Consider the following 16471-nt stretch of genomic DNA (forward strand, 5'->3'; position numbering starts at 1 on the left):
GTCCAACCAACTAGCTCCCCATCATACTCTCAAGTGGAAATATGAAATGACAATGTTTGCTAGCCTAGCAAGCAAACACCCACATTCCATGAAAGAATAAAAAAACTGAAAAGGCATAGGATTTGGAAAGCTATTTATACCCACATAACTTCTACATGGAATCATAGAGTCAGAGTCATACACCATGGAAACAGACCCTTCAGTCCAACTAGTCTATGTCATACCATAATCCCAAACTAAACTAGTCCCACCTGCCTGCACTTGGCCCATAGTCCCCCCAAAATAGTTTCTTATTCATGCACTTATCGAAATGTCTTTTAAATGTTGTAACTGTATCCACCACTTTCCCTGGAAGTTCATTCCCACATGAACCACTCTGTGCAAAAAGGTTGCCCCTCATATATTTTATACATCCTTCTCCTCTCACCCTAAAATTGTGTTTTATAATCTTGAAATCCCCAACCCTAGGGAAATGTTCCAAAGAAAACACAGACAGAATTACTGTGGACCATCTTTGACTGCTCCTGCCTGCAGCTACTTTCCAAACATGTTTTGTTCTTCAGCTGAATGTGATTTTTTTGTCTTGCATCATGTTGGTAAGTGCAGCAATGGAAAAGTTTTGATTTCCGCTAATTGATGTTTCTCCAAGCGTTACAGGGAAATAATCCACAGGAGCCACAGAGATGTTCGGACGGCAAACTCAAATGAACTATCAAAGTTTAGGGTGGATTATTGTGAGCACATATCCAGCTGAATCTGATTTGGTGTTTTTATCCCACACAAAGATACTAAAAATAAAGCAAAAAATGTTTGTTATGATAATCCTTTCTATTATGTGGTCTTGTATTCTGTGTCACGCAAATAACAGATAATCTATGAGTGTGAGCTAGAGCAGGGAAAGGCATGCTTCGATGAAATGTCACTCAGGCAGTTGATGTCAATTTAACAGGCACAGAGATGCATGACATTGCTTAATCTCTCTTTCAATCGATGGTTTACTAGCCTTTAAAGAAGAATAGAGAGAAGAATTGGCATTGTTCATGTAAACTATTGGATCCAACATGATTCTCCACATTCAGTTTTTAACACATTGCGCATACAAACAGCGAAAAGTAATAAGGAATCTTTTGTCCGATTGGTAGCTCAAATATCAAATGATGGTTCATTTTGTTTACTGACCTCTCACTCTTATTTTGTTTTTTCTGTATTTAACTTCAAGACACCAGCATTGAAAACAAATGGATGATGTTTCTGCATTTGTTGATGTGATGTGGCCAAAGCCAAAGCCAGCATTTGTTGTCCATTACTCCTTGTCCTTGGGAACAATCAACCATATTGTTGTGAGTCTGGATATTGCAGATCAAGTAAAAGTGATAGATTTCCCTCTCGAGAAAACATCCGTTCTGTTTTTATCTAACAATCAATGCTATTGGTTTGACACTGTTAAAACCCTGCAGCTAGCATCTTTACTGAGGGGAATACTAATGTCCGTGTCATCCTATTTGTATCAATGCTTACGATGAGGTTGAATAATTTAGTTTGTCTACAAGTCCTGTAAAATATATTATTACTTCAAGAGTGATGGATCATCTTACAGCACATTGCATTCCACGATTCTCAGGATGCAGAGCACAGAATTGCACATTCCATGTATCTAAAGATCCAGAGCACAGAACTACACATTCCATGGATCTAAGGATTACACATTACCAATTTTCTGTGGCTTAAAGCAGAAAGGCTCCGAGTGCGTTTGGGTATCTATATATGGCTTCTGGCATTTAGCTGTCATATGGTCATAGAATCACAGAGTCATACAGCATGGAATCAGACCCTTCAGTCCAACTTGTCCATGCTGTCCACACATTCCAAACTAAACTAGTCCTCTTTGCTTGTGTTTGGCCTACATTCCTCTAAACCTTGTCTATTCATGCACCTACCCAGATGTCTTTTAAATGTTGTGATTGTTGTCTCCTCCATCACTTCCTCTGGCAGTTCATTCCAGATACCAACCACCCTCTGTGTGAAAAGGTTCCTCCAAAAGCCCCTTTCAAATCTTTCTCCTCTCACTGGAAAATTATGCCCTTAAGTTTGAACTCCTTTATTCTTGGGAAAAGATCTTTTTTATTCACCTTATCTATGCCCCTTATGATTTTATCAACTTCTATAAGGTCAACCCTCAACCTCCTATGCTCCACTGAAAAGTCTTCCAGTCAACCAGACTTTTGTTATAACTCTAACCCTCCAGTCCTGGCAACATCCTGATAAATCTTTGCTGAACTCTGTCCAATTTAATATTATTCTTCTTATAACAGGGTGACCAGAACTGTACACAATACTCCAAATGTGGCTTCACCAGCACCAGAGAACTCTGTTACCTGTTGTCTGTTTCACTTACATATATAATAACAAATGCATTCATATAGCAGCAAGATCATCTTCAGGGCATGCCAAAATATCTCACAGCTCGTGTATTACCTGGGAAATGCAGTCTACTGTTCATTGGTTAGGAAACAGAGCAGTAAGCAGCCAAGCCCATGAACAAAAAATGAGGCAAATTATCCTGATAGACTGTTCTGACACTAATGGTTGAGGAATAGAATCCTTACAGTGTGGAAACAGCCCTTCAGCCAACACCAATCCTCTGAAGAGTAACCCACTCAGACCCATTCCCCTACATTTACTTGTGACTAATGCACCTAACCTACACATATCTGTACATTATGGACAATTTAGAATGGACATCTTTGTACTGTGGGAGGAGTACCCAGGGGAAACCCACAGGGAGAATGTGCAAACTCCACACAGACAGTCACCTGAGGCTGGATTCAAAACCGGGTCGCTGCCGCTGTGAGGCAGCAGTGCTAACCACTGAGCCACCATGCCACCTCTTTAACTAACCCAGCTGAGATTCGAGACTGGGGTCTGGGAGCAGTCCCTGCAACAGACACAAGAACATGCAGCAGCAAGAAAAAATCTGCATGAGAGTCTCTGGAGAGAGAGAGCAAGAGAGAGAGAGAGAGAGACAGAGACAGTGCAAGTTCCAGCTCATTGGGCTGTGGTCTTCAATAATTAGCTGCCTCTCAGTCCAGGAGAGACAAATGTTTCTCTTGGTTTGAGTTTGCTGTGTGTAAATCCTTTCACTGTAACTCCATGTAAAAGGAATGTCCTGAGCTCGGTACAAACATTGCTCCAGGAGTTTCTAATCTGGATGTGGACAAGCTTGACCAGGTACCAGTACGCCCTCCATCCCCACCCAAAACAATTTTTATTTACACCACTTGGATAATGCTATTTAGCAACTCGATATCTCTCGGAACTTATCTCCTCTAACAGTCCCACACTGTAAACTATTTCGTTGGATTCATGGTGAAAACCAGCAACTTTTCCTCCATCCCCACCTCAAACTGATACAATTTAATACAAATCTGATGATCCACTTCTGTTTGGTTTCCAATGGCTCACCAACACAACAATTCCCTCACCATGTGCCCCCAGGGAATACAAATGTGCTGACCGTTCTGTCTTTAAAAAACCACGAAGTAAAAGGACACTGCAGTGATAAAATCAATGAAACAAGCAACTTCAGATTTGGAAGTAACTTTTAATTTCACTGACCAGAACCCCTAAAATCTATCGAACTGCCCATCGTCCTGTTAGGCTGTATCATGCACTCAATCAGGCCATGTGTTTGTGACATTAATTTACAAGTAAATGAACATGTTGTATACTGCAACTTCAAGTTAAACCAAAATGAATAATATTTATGATTCCGGCTCCAATTTTTGGTAAACTGTGCATTTTGCCTGGCTTAAACTGTGTGGATTTCTCCACAACTGTGTTTCATTCTTTCAATTTATTTTTATCTTTGTAAATATTATTGTAAGATGCTGGTTCAGATTAAATTTTGCAAGTTGTGCATTATATGTGATGGAATTATATATCAAATGTGACACTTGCTCTTTAAAAAGGACTTTTGCAATGTGAAGAAGCACAATTTGAATGTAGCTATTTTGTACACAAGCACAACGTGTTTTGAATGCATTTTAAACCATGGCAACTCAGAGACACAGAATCTTGTAAGTGCACCACGTTACACTTGGGTTGAATAGGAATTGAGTTTGCATGTAATCCTCCAGTTTTGACATCTGACAGTGGTACCAAGCAGAAAAATAGATACTATTCCACAAGGAACAACCATCATGTAGGAGCTCAATAAGGTGAAGTGTGACATTGAGCCTTAAACCAACCTACTCTGCCAGCTAGACGTTGTGCACAAAGATTATGAAAAATGAAAGAGGGGATTTCTCTTCTGAAAACTAGAATAAACTAGTCCCTTCAGGGCTTTACCCACATGGGTGTTCTTAAATTCAAAACTCTTCAGCAGATATCAGGTATCAATGAAAATATCAATGGCTGAGTTTCTTCTGCCTTTTCGTAATGGTTAAGGAAATCAAACGTGCTGTCCTCAACCCGAGTTCTAACTGAGATTTGTCAGTAACACAAGGACCAGACATTGGAGCTGTGCTGGCCGACAGGAATCGAGTCCGTTTTTTTCAAATGTGCCACGGGCAGGCTGTGCAAAAATATTTTCAAGAATCTTAACTTTAGTTAATATTGAAGCACTAAGTTAATGGGCCCAGGATGTTAGCAGGAGCCTCATTCACCAAATTGTCTTTGAGAAATTGAGATCCTATGCAGCTAGTAGTCCATGACAAGTCCCCCAACTGATAAGTGGGCCTGACCTGTATGAGGCAGATTGGTTAGATTATCCGTCATGCTTTAACTTCAGGAAGTGAACATAAACTCTTCGCCCAAATTCAATCCATTTCCAACAGATGTGATAACAAGCCATTCACAATGGCCATACCACGAATGATTGCCTGAACAAGAAGATCAGAATGGAGGTGAACTGAAAGAAACTCGTGAACAGTTTCTCAGCTCAATCACATTAAAGCTGGTGCACTTGTGTTACTCATGACTGATTAACTTAATCATTTTTCTGGCTGCGATTCTTTTCAGAAAGAAGGGGATCAACAAATGAAGGCCAGCCCCTTTCAAAACAAGCCTAACACCAAAGTAGTATTAATGAAATAAAACAAAAGTTTGGTATAAAGCAGTCTTCTGTTGCTATGTTGACCTTGCCCTGTCCTTGCTGTTTGGTCTGATTCAGTGAATTTTGCAATCAGCAACAAACATCTTGCAGTGGAAATGATTCTCATTTTTTGTGCTGAATGGATGGGCAGCTGTATACATCTGGACTTCAATGAAGACAACTGTATCTGTGCACATCTTAGACAGCATCTGTTACTTTTTAAACTTGAAAACGTAATGCGAATAATCACAATAAGAACAACAGTGTGTTCTGCCAGACTTGAATTAGTACTTTTATCATGGTAATACATTACACCAAGTGTGATGTTAGCTGAGAAATAATACGGCTGTCACAGGATGAACTCTATGTTTGGATTTAAGCAGAATTAATATTTCTACTGCCAATCATTTTTTTAAATAACAAATATGTGTGAACACAAAGTAAGATTTGCAATTCTATTGCTAAAATATACTCTTCGGTTCTCCTGCAAAGGAATCAGATCCTAGCAAATGCCAGATCAGACACTGACACTATGCATAGACTAGGTTAGAAGAGGGAATTTTCCTGTCATATGCTCCCAGGTAAAAGCATGCATGAGCTGGGTCGGGGAATCAGAAGCCATGGGTTCTAGTTCCCTCAAGAGTGAGATCAGAGACTAGAACCACTGCAGAGGATTCTAATGCAGACTTCAAGGCCAGCAAGTGACTACCAAAACTAAAAGCGGATCGACATAAACCAGGTAAGATTAGGCCAACTCAGGTCCCGTTAGCGAACGCACGTGCATTTTCCTCAGAGTATTCCTCAAGCTTTAGTTTGTGTCTGAGATTCACAGAGACCATTGCAATATGTAACAAAAAACAGTCTTGATTATAAAGTTTCTCACAAACAGGCCTGAAACTGGAAACATTGATAGTGCATAGGTGCAGGATGAATGGACAATAATCATCAGAAAATTAGGCACAGATCTGCTTGATGTGCCCATGGCAACAAATAAATAGCCATGAAGGGATTGGAACTTTTTCTCCTTAGAGAGATATCAATATAGTAGTGGGGAGCGTGCAGGTCAATGGAAGTGCAGTCTGTGGCACCTGGAATTGTGGGGTAAGGTATAATGCAGGGCTGCTTTGTATTCACTTGTCCTGGTTCACTCACAATTGTCATCCTTTGCTTGGAAGTGAGATTGTTAATCAAACAGAATTAAAAGTAACTTTTTACGATGGCTGCTTGCCATGGGGATAGAGGCTGTCAAAATGAATTTTGCAGCATTCCCTCACAGCCTTAAAATAAACAAAGTCTTAATCCCTAAATGAGATGTATTCAAATTCAGATCCCAGAAATGAAGACTCAATGTTTTTTTTTCACTGGTACAATGGACTTTCCCTGGAGCAAGTGCAGTACTTTCAATTTTACTGGCATTAAGCTTCACAGAAAGCATTGACATCAACTCCAGGCTTTTCTTATTGTTTGAAGGATGTGAAGTTTGAAATGTGTAATCTTGATCATGACATTTTATAATGCAATATAATTTTTCAAGTTACACTTAAAGACGTTCGTCATTACTAAATCCTCCCTTTAATTGAATTGAAACGCTTGTAACACTACTCTCTCAATATTCTCCACTTCCCAAAGATCTCCTATTGTGCTATGTGACACAATGAACTTGGATAGCACCAGGAAATATGAACCAAGCTCACAATATATATAGTTAATATCACATATGCATTGATTGCAATGTAGGCAGTATTACAACTTTAAGCATTGGATCATTTCCATTATCTCTGCATCATGTCGATGCTTTAGGTAGTTTTAAGATGTCTTGAACCTTTTAAGTGGGTGGAGTACTGTGGCGAGATCAAACAATGGCAGGTATGGGGGAACGGAATCTGATCTGAGACAGAGCAATGATTAACCTAGCATGAGAGTCATTGTGTGCAATGGCTTCCAGAGAATAAATATTTATCTCTCCATTGTAATGTTCTTTGGCGATGTTTCTTTGTTTATTTGAAAATGTGTTGTTTATCTAAGATCCTAATGGCCCACTGACTGTATAAGCAGAATTTCAGATCATCTTAATGAGATGTGATGAATACAGTAAAGGATCCACAAAGGAGAGAAGAGGCATATTGAATCATACACAAAGGCGACCAAGTAGAGACATGACTTGGAGATGCTGGTATTGGACTGGGGTTAAAAATCACACAACACCAGGTTATTATAGTCCAACAGGTTTAATTGGAAGCACACTAGCTTTTGGAGCACCGCTCCTTCATCAGGTGGTAGTGGAGGGCTCAATCCCAACACACAGAATTTATAGCAAAAATTTATATTGTGCTGTAACTGAAATTATACATTGAAAAATTGATTGTTAAGTCTTTCATCTGGTTGAATATCATGATAGTTTCACTTCTTTCATGTGTAAATCACAGAACCTTTTTTTAAAAGTTGCATTCTCGGGTTAGCTGTTAACAATGGTGATAGCTAGACAATATGTTGAAGGTGTTAGCCCCCTGTGTTCTCTGTCTATGACCTGATGTTTGGATTGATTCGAATCTGAAAAGTGAAATAACAGAGTTCTACATGAATACATGCAGTTTTTGAGCAAAGTACAATGCAAACCTGCAAGTACAAATTTACCCCACAAACATATATGTGTGCATGTGGGTCAGGAGAGACAGCGGAAGTGAAAGATAGATTGGAGGACAAAAAAGGAAATTACAGAGTTTGCAAATGGGAGGAATATAGCAAAGAAACAGGCATAGGAGAACAGTTTGTGTGTGTTTGTGTGCCGCTTGCATGTGTATGAGTGGGTGTCTGTCTGTCTGTGTGTATGTATTTTTGCCCATGTGTTTACATGTGTCTGTGTGAGAGAGTTTGTGAGCGTGAGTGTGTATACGTGCATGTGTCTGTGTGCGTCTCTGTGCTTGCTTGTTCTTGTGTCTGTGTGTTTGCGTGTGTATCTGTGTGCATGTGTCTGCACGTGTTTGTGTCTGTCTGTCTGTATGTCTATCTGCATGTGTACGAGGCCCATTGACAACCATGCCAAGTTTCCTGGCCTTGTGTCTGTGTGAAACAGCAAGGCAAGATAGCAGTTAAATGAGCCTGGTATCTCCACTGGTATCAAAGCGCAAATAGGCAAGGCAAAGCAATGTACAGCAGGGATGCTGGGGGCACCCTGGTAGGCTCAGAGTTAGTGAGGATTATGGCAGCGATGAAGAACCCAGAGGTATAGCCTGGTCCAGTCCATGAGCTGGGTGTTTATCTCTGAGCACACAGTGCCCTTGTTGAAACATTACAATGATAGTTCCCATAGCAATTCTCTATCAAGCACTGAAGGGCAGAATGTTCCTGTAAGAAGATGGGAGATGTGCCACAAGGATTCATAGAGGCTGGCACATGTTAGATACCAATGCCTGTGGATGTGCATGCGTGTGGGTGATGTGCATGGAATGTACCCTTAGGTTTTGATGCCTGGTTTCCAATATGGAGATTGGTCATTGCAAGGATGGTTGTGTCCTTGCATAGACAGACAGCAGTTTAAGCTGCAGACAATTCAGTAGGTTCCTGGTTGGAGTGACAAGCAGATCTCTGTGACAGGAGTGAGCCTATTGTTCTCTCTACCAGAAGCAAAGATTTACCATCTCCTTTGCCACTTTGGAGGGGTAGGAAGGAAACTCCGAGAATTTGATATCACACAATGCCCCCAACCCGCCACCAGCTCCAGAATAAGCTTGCAAGTGGATTCAGAGTCACAAGTTGGTGTCAGTACCTGACCAGCATAGGGTGGTCAGGGCCATTGTGAACCTCACTCCATCCCCAGTTGTCTGGGAGGTGGCAAAGGCCAGAATTCCAGTGTGGGCTGGGGACGATATGATGGAGGAGATGACGGAGGGTATCAGTACCCTGCCTCAAGTAATGGAGGATTGCTATGAATTTCCTGTTGTCTTCACGCGTGACTTCCTCCAGAATGTTGACAGTGGGGGATTTGGTAATGGCAATGACATTGAACATCGAAGGCGATGGTTAGCTTCTCTCTTGTTGCCTGGCACTTGTGTGACACTTGTGCATTTACCCAGGGGCTAAATAGGAGCAGCATGACTGGTACGATCATCACCCACATGTAGCAGCAGTGTCAGACGCTGGTGGCTGAAGGTATCTGGACTTCCAGTGGAGGTGAGTGGCTTTGGTGTGATCAGCTTCTCAGCCCTCGCCGTTATGTGAGAAGTAATGACAGTCAGACTAAACCCAGTACCAGTCATCTCTCTGTACTGAGAGAACAGCCAGTAGTGTTCTGCAGTTATGAAGGCTTTCACTTCCACGTTGATTGGCATGAATAGAAATGCCTCCACAGTCTCCCTTTCTCTGTTCCTTTACATCCTCCAACTGGATCTTCATTTCTGACAGGATTCTATGGTTTAGATTAGAGTGGTGCTGGAAAAGCGCAGCATCCAAGGAGCAGGAAAATCGACGTTTCAGGCAAAAGCCCTTCATCTAGACTCTGGTTTCCAGCATCTGCAGTCCTTGTTTTTACCGAGGATTCTATGGTTCTCCATCAGTTTCCATATCTTCCTCTTAGTCTGACGGGATCTCATTCTGTTGTCTTCAACAACCAGGGCAAACTGTTTTGCAGGACTAGGTTGTGTAGAGTGCAGCCTTCCACCATTATCCTGGAAACTGGTGTTGACAAACATTGAAGTGCTGCACCTGAATGATCTCAGGACCTGAATCTGATTGTTATAAGGAAAGACTGGAAGATATTGAAGTTCTTAGCAGGACCCCCAATTTCTGCCCCACCACCAAAATGGACCCCATGGGTCTTGCAGCAGACATGGAAGAAGTCATCAGACGAATAAGACTCCAGGAATTCATTCAAGGTGCCAGCAGTAATCCCAGTGATCCCACCAAGGAACCGAAACAGTCATCCCAGGGATCCACAGAGGGATGACCAACGAAGGAGTCAACTTGGACCCCACCGGAGGGCCGCGGCCCTGGGTTTGACAAACGGTCAGGAATTATATGAAGGATAAACCGGATAGGCAAGGACTTTTTCCATTGGTGTATTAGGGGTTGAGGGGTGACCTTATTGAGGTTTATAAAATCATCAGGAGCGTAGATAAGGTGACTAGCAAAGGTCATTTCCCGAGGGTGGGTGAGTTCAAAACCAGAGGGACAAATTTTTAAGGTAAGAAGAGAAAGATTTAAAAGGCACCTGAGGGGTAGCTTTCTCACAAAGAAGGTGGTTTATACATGGAATGAACCTCCAGAGGAAGTGGTGGGTGCAGGTACAGTTTAAAAGACATTTGGACAGGTAGATGAATAGGAAAGGTTTAGGTAGATATAGAACAAATGCAGGCAAGTGGGATTAGTTCAGTTCGGGAAACTTGGTTGGCATGGACAAGTAGGATTGAAGGATCTGTTTCCGTGACTCTATGACTCTGTAATGCATGATGCCTATACTACCTGGGCATTGCTGCTATAATGGGGATCTCTTCCTTTGGGAACTGAAATGACTGCACTCAGTAAGGCATACTCCAATGAGACCCTGTCAAGAGAAATAACTCCTCAAGAAGGTGATGACCCCAAGAAAATGGTCTCCCTGCTTGTTCCTTGTAATAAACTTGAAAAACGTCACTGCACAGTTGCCAAGATTCAAGATGGCAGTAGAGTAGCAGCGCTGTGTTCAAGCTCCTGATCTCATTCACTTCCATCTACTCTTCTTCCTTTCTTTCTCTTTCTTTTTAATTTTACCAGTTTTTTTTTCCTTTTCCTGAAAGACTTTTGCTTCGGCGAGACATTGGTGATGGGCCTTACCCAAACATGCTCTGGGATCTGGAGAGAAATCTGGCGAATGGAGACTGGGAGCAGGCTCTGCCCAAGTGTGTTTGGGATCCAGCGAAGGATCCAGTGATCACAGTCTGTGAGTGGACTCTGCCCAAGCGTGTTCCAGAATCCAGTGAGGGATCCAGCAATCGGACCCTGCACCAGGATATTCCGGAATTTGACAATGGTGAGTGGGCCCTGCCCTAGCATATTCTGGAATCTGGCGATTGGGGATTGCGTGCAGACCCTGCCCTAGTATATTCCAGAATCTGGTGATCAGGAATTGCGAGCAGGCCAGGCCTGAGCCTATTCCAGGATCCAATGCTCGGCGGTTGTGAACAGGCCGTGCCCGAGTCTATTCCGAGATCCAGCAATCGGAGGTTGCTAGCAGACCCTTCTCTATCATGTTCCAGGACCCGCTTGCAGCACCAGTCATTATAGAGTCGGCAGTGTAGGCAGCAGGAGGAGATCAGAGGATGTAACACCAGAAGCAGCAAGCACTCAGCCTGTCCTAAGACTCCAGGCTGTGGCTTGGCCCAGGCCCCTGCATGGAGATAAGTCTTAAATACGACTTTAATTTCTGTGCATTTCTCATTCCTTTCGGCTTTGTTTCCTTTATTTCTCTATGTTTAATTCCAATTTTAAAATCAAGATGGAGCCAGGGAATGGTGACTTTGTACACTTTCCTGTATTTTTATATTTGAGTACATGTCACAATAAAATCTAATTCTCATCCTAATTCCAGGCTCCACTGCCACCCTTTAAAAGCTGTAGAGGCTCCTCTCCCCTCCTTCCCTCTCCAATACAGAACTCAAAAATTCATTGTGGCCCATAAAATCCACTTCAATTGCCTCCTTACTCATCCAAATGACCTCTTAATTGCTTGTTTTCAAAACACGAGCAAAGTCACCACACAGCTTGCCATCTGCTGCTCGTGAAATTGTGTTCCAGCAAGACGATGTTGGGGCCCAACCTGACGCCAACTCACGGGATTTTATGGCCCTTCCAGCCTCCATTGCTGTCTGCTTTGCTCCCAGCGAACCTCTGACCTGTGTGATTTTCCAAGCTGCAGATTAAGAAAAGACCTTTAGTCGAGGTTACAATCCACTCTGACGGCTCACTGCTAACTATGGTTAAAACCGAGTGGAGAGTGGAATGCTGCAGCTTATTTCGAAAGCTGTCATGTACAGTTATTGTTGGAAGAAATGTCCTTTCAGTATGGCAACTGACTGTGTTTCTTCCAGCCAAACAGATGCCTGAACAGTGGCGTCTTTGTTGTTGAAAACTAAGTGGCACTTAAATTGTGTTCCATATGTAACTTCAGGGGTATGGCTAAGTCTTTCTCAGAATCAGTGATACAATAGGAAAAGTGTTTCCAAGTCATATCAATTAGGCCAAAATTAACATTAAATTATTTGTGTAACATTGAAGTGTCGTTACAAGGTTATAGTTCAAGAGATGTGTGTCTACAAGAGTTCAGCATTTTTGTCAGGCTCCTATGCTCCTGATCAATAATGCACATAAAATTCCTTTATCGCCACACCCAAGGTCATTGTAATGAAAATTCCAAAGGCTGTGCCAAGGGGATAGAGTTGCTCCTAATCCATCAGCAGCAAGTCATTCGATCTGTAGGCCCACCGGGATTATTGTCTGTCTGCTGAGTAGCAAAGGCACAGGAATGGAAAGGTAAAGTCACAACTGACTTCCTGCATTTCCTTCTTTCATCTGCACTCTGTCATTGTGATTGATGGCTTAACAACTTACATTCAACCAGACAAGCGTTGCACGGCAAAAAAACCAGAGGAGTCACTTGTATCCACATAAAGGATAATATGCAATAGTGTTGAAGCTAACTCACTTGCTTTGATTAGATGTTGCAACTAAGGAGCATCCTGTATAAACTCACCTTCCATTGTAGAAATGGGTCTTAATTATTGGTTTGAGAGCTTATTCACTTCATGTAATGTTTCAAGTTTGGTGTTTAAGTTATGTTTGAATAAAAATAGGTGATTAATGATTTAAAAGGAAGTAGAATGCGATAACCACCTTTCATACAATGCACAGATTTTGAATGGGTTTATTTTTCACTTTATCTCATGTTTGCAAAATTCTGTTGAACTTGCCATTTTTTCCTTTTTTTAAAGTATTAGAATATTAATTTCTTTCTTGCACGTGTTATCAGATATGTCAATGATTTCCTGTTATCAAGGTACTGCACCACAATTCAGAACTACATTACAATCCAGAATTTACTTGCTGCCAAAATATTAAAAACAATTGTACGTTAGAATAACACAATGTAAATTGACTTCTGATCAAACGCTTGAATGGTTCGTCGGTGCTGGATTGCTCATCAGTTTTATAAAGCTATTCTTTGTATACATTACCCTATAAAAGCCTGTAATATTGAGCGTTTAGAACTTGGATTACATTAAAAGAACATGGGTGGCAGTAGGATGAATTGTCGTATTTGATATCATTGGACTGTAGCTCAGACACATGAGCACACAGTCCAACCAATAGAATTAGTGCACATTCTGATCTTTTCTAGTGGTCAAGACTCAAGCCAAACAGCACCTTATTAAAGAAGGTCATTAAGTATTAAGTGAAGTGAAACTTCTTCACTCAGGGAGTTGGGAATCTTTGAGTTTCTTGAGCACAGAGAGTTCTGGAACTACTATCATTGAATATCTTTTAGGCTGTGATAGATAGAATCTTGGTCTTTCTGGGAATCAAAGATATAAGCAGTGGGTAGAAAAATAGAGTTGACACCAAAGATCAGTCATGATGATATTGAATGGTGGAGCAAGCATCATGGGCTGAATACTCCAAATCTGATCTTCTTATTCTCTAATCCATAAAGTCTGTCAAATAAAACATGGAAGATGGAAGATCTTGAAGTTATTAATAGATTCAAGGTAATTCTCGCGACAGAGTCATTGTTGAATGATTTAACTCAATGGGATAGGTACGGATACATACTTATATTCATTGTTTAAAAGATTCAAATTTTTATTAATATGGTTAAACAAATGCCCAGAAATCATTGCATACTTCAAAGATATATAGGGAAATGTTGTCCTATTTCTTTAATAAAAGTTATCCAGGGATCTCAAGATGAATACAATTGTTGTCCATGGTAGGTACAGTTCAGTAAAACGTTATAAAAGACAAGATCATGAAGCACCTGGATAGTATTATCAGTATAAAAAATAACTAAGTTAGCTCCATAACCAAAACATTAGCTAACAGTGGTACAATGTCAGTAATGACAAAGAGTTTGTCGGGGTAAGACAATGGATGTGATGCTCTTGTATTTCAGAAATATCCTCTGGAAAACCAGCTTCTGAAAATAAGGAAAGTAGGAAAAATCAAAATATTTTTAAATGGACATGTAACTGGTTGACCGGGAGAAATCAGATGGTGGTTGTACAGGGTTTCTCACCGACCTTCAAGGATGACTCAGGAGGATATACAGGGATTTGCTTTAGCATGCTTTTGATTCCATATGTGGTCTCAAGTAGAAGAGCCAGGATGTTAACAATCTCACTCAGACTAAGAAGTGGCCAGTAGAGAAATGGATTTGGTGATTTCAAAGATTATAACAGAGGTGCAGGTGTGCAAAGACAAGGTTTACTGGGGGAAACTCCACCTCCTATTATGTTCTGAAAACACAAAGACCAAGAAGAAGTAAAAAGGTGTGGTGGAGAGGTCGAGCTGCGTGCCATAAGAATACATAGAAGCTGATTCCTCACAGAAACATACAGAAAGTGTGTACTCCACAAGATCTATTACTCACTTGCAATCTGTCGCTATGCTTTGTTTTCATTTGAAAGCAATAATTGTTTTTTGACATTATTAACACCTTAAAATCAAAGTATTACCATAATATTTTGGATCATGAGTGTCAGCCTTGACATGATTGGTCAAACACCTAAATCATTAAACTGCGGGCTTCCTCAGATGATAAGCCCAGCCTTTGAGCCTCTTCCACCATTTCACTAGATCATGGCTGATCTGCATGTTAGCTCCACTGACGCTGGTCCCATATCCTTCAATAAACTTGCTTTAAAGAAAATCAGACACAAGTTTGAAACTTTCAATTGATTCAACTCAACAGCTTTTTCAGGGTGAGGGTTTCATGATTTCACTCCTTTTTCTCTGAAGGAATGCATCCTGACACGAAATCCAAATGGCCTAGTCTTTATTTTAAAGTTATCCACTTTGTTCCCACCAAAACAATTCCTCTCTACCTATGCTACACAAATCCTCCAATCATCTTAAGCACATCAATTAGATCACCTCTTAATCTCCTACATGCAAAGGAAAATAAGGCTACTTCTAATATTGTGCTCTCATAATTTAACCCTTTTTGTGTAAGTCTCAGTTCCATGGTTAAAGTTGTACTCTGTGGAATTAAGCAACAAGGAATTGATGGAATGCTGAGGATGTCAGCAGTTGGTTAAATCTTCAAATTGAGGCAAAGAATGCAGCATCAGGTGGGCATAAATACTCCTATTGCTGTATTTCAAAGTAACGTAGGGAAGTTTGCCCGAGTGCACTGAGCAATATTTAACACCCAATCAACATGACTAGAACAGGTTAGCTGTTCATGATTCTATTGCTGTTTGTGAGAACTTGTCATGCACTGATTGTCTTTTGTTATTTTTGTATTGTAAAGGACCTCTTTGTGCAGGTAATTAAGTATTAATCATATTGCTGTGGGACTGGAGTCCCATGTAGACCAAACAAAGATGTCAAATTCTACCTTTGAAGGACATAATGGATGAAGTTTTATTTTTGTGACGATTGATGGGAGCTTCATGTCACTACCACTGAGATTAGATTTAACACTCTGATTTATTGACTGAATTTAATTTCAACCAGCTGCCATGGTGGGATTTCAATTATTGTCCTCAAGTCCTGGCCCTCTCCATTACTAGTCCAACCAGATTACTACTGGGCCATTGCCTTCCCTCATCAGAAGTACATTAAGTCAAAAAGTGAAATATGGTTCGAAAGCATGCAGATTAATCAATTTAACACTGAAATTGGCAACATGATCTTTCTGAGTAAGTGTGACGTTGTTTCTGATAACTGCAAAAAAAGACAAAAGGTTATATCCCCTCGGCTTATTGCAATGATCCATTCTGAAAATGGTTTGGACATTCTCAAACTCATTGCCTATCCAGCAAGTGCCCACGACACAAATCTGCTCAAGTTCAGCTGCAGTGAGCAGCATAGCCAACACTGAATATAAACCAGCTGGGAATGCTTTAACAGGTTGGTTACCATGACTTCCTGATGATGCAATGAGACCACCCCTACTATTTGGAATGTTTCCCTCCCGAGGATGTTGCATATCATCATTCACCAGTGACATCAGTAGAGCTAGGAGCATTATTTGCAGCCCAATATCTTTGCTGCACCAAACCAGAGGGTCCAGTGGACAGCACTTCACAAACTTAGTACTAACCCTCCACAAGGTTAATGAAATGCCAAAGGGACTTTGTACCAACACTAAGGTCGGAGCATGAACTAAGTGTCAAATGCCTAAATTGA

The sequence above is a fragment of the Chiloscyllium punctatum genome, chromosome 14 (assembly GCF_047496795.1).
Source record: "Chiloscyllium punctatum isolate Juve2018m chromosome 14, sChiPun1.3, whole genome shotgun sequence".
Classification (NCBI taxonomy): Eukaryota; Metazoa; Chordata; class Chondrichthyes; order Orectolobiformes; family Hemiscylliidae; genus Chiloscyllium; species Chiloscyllium punctatum.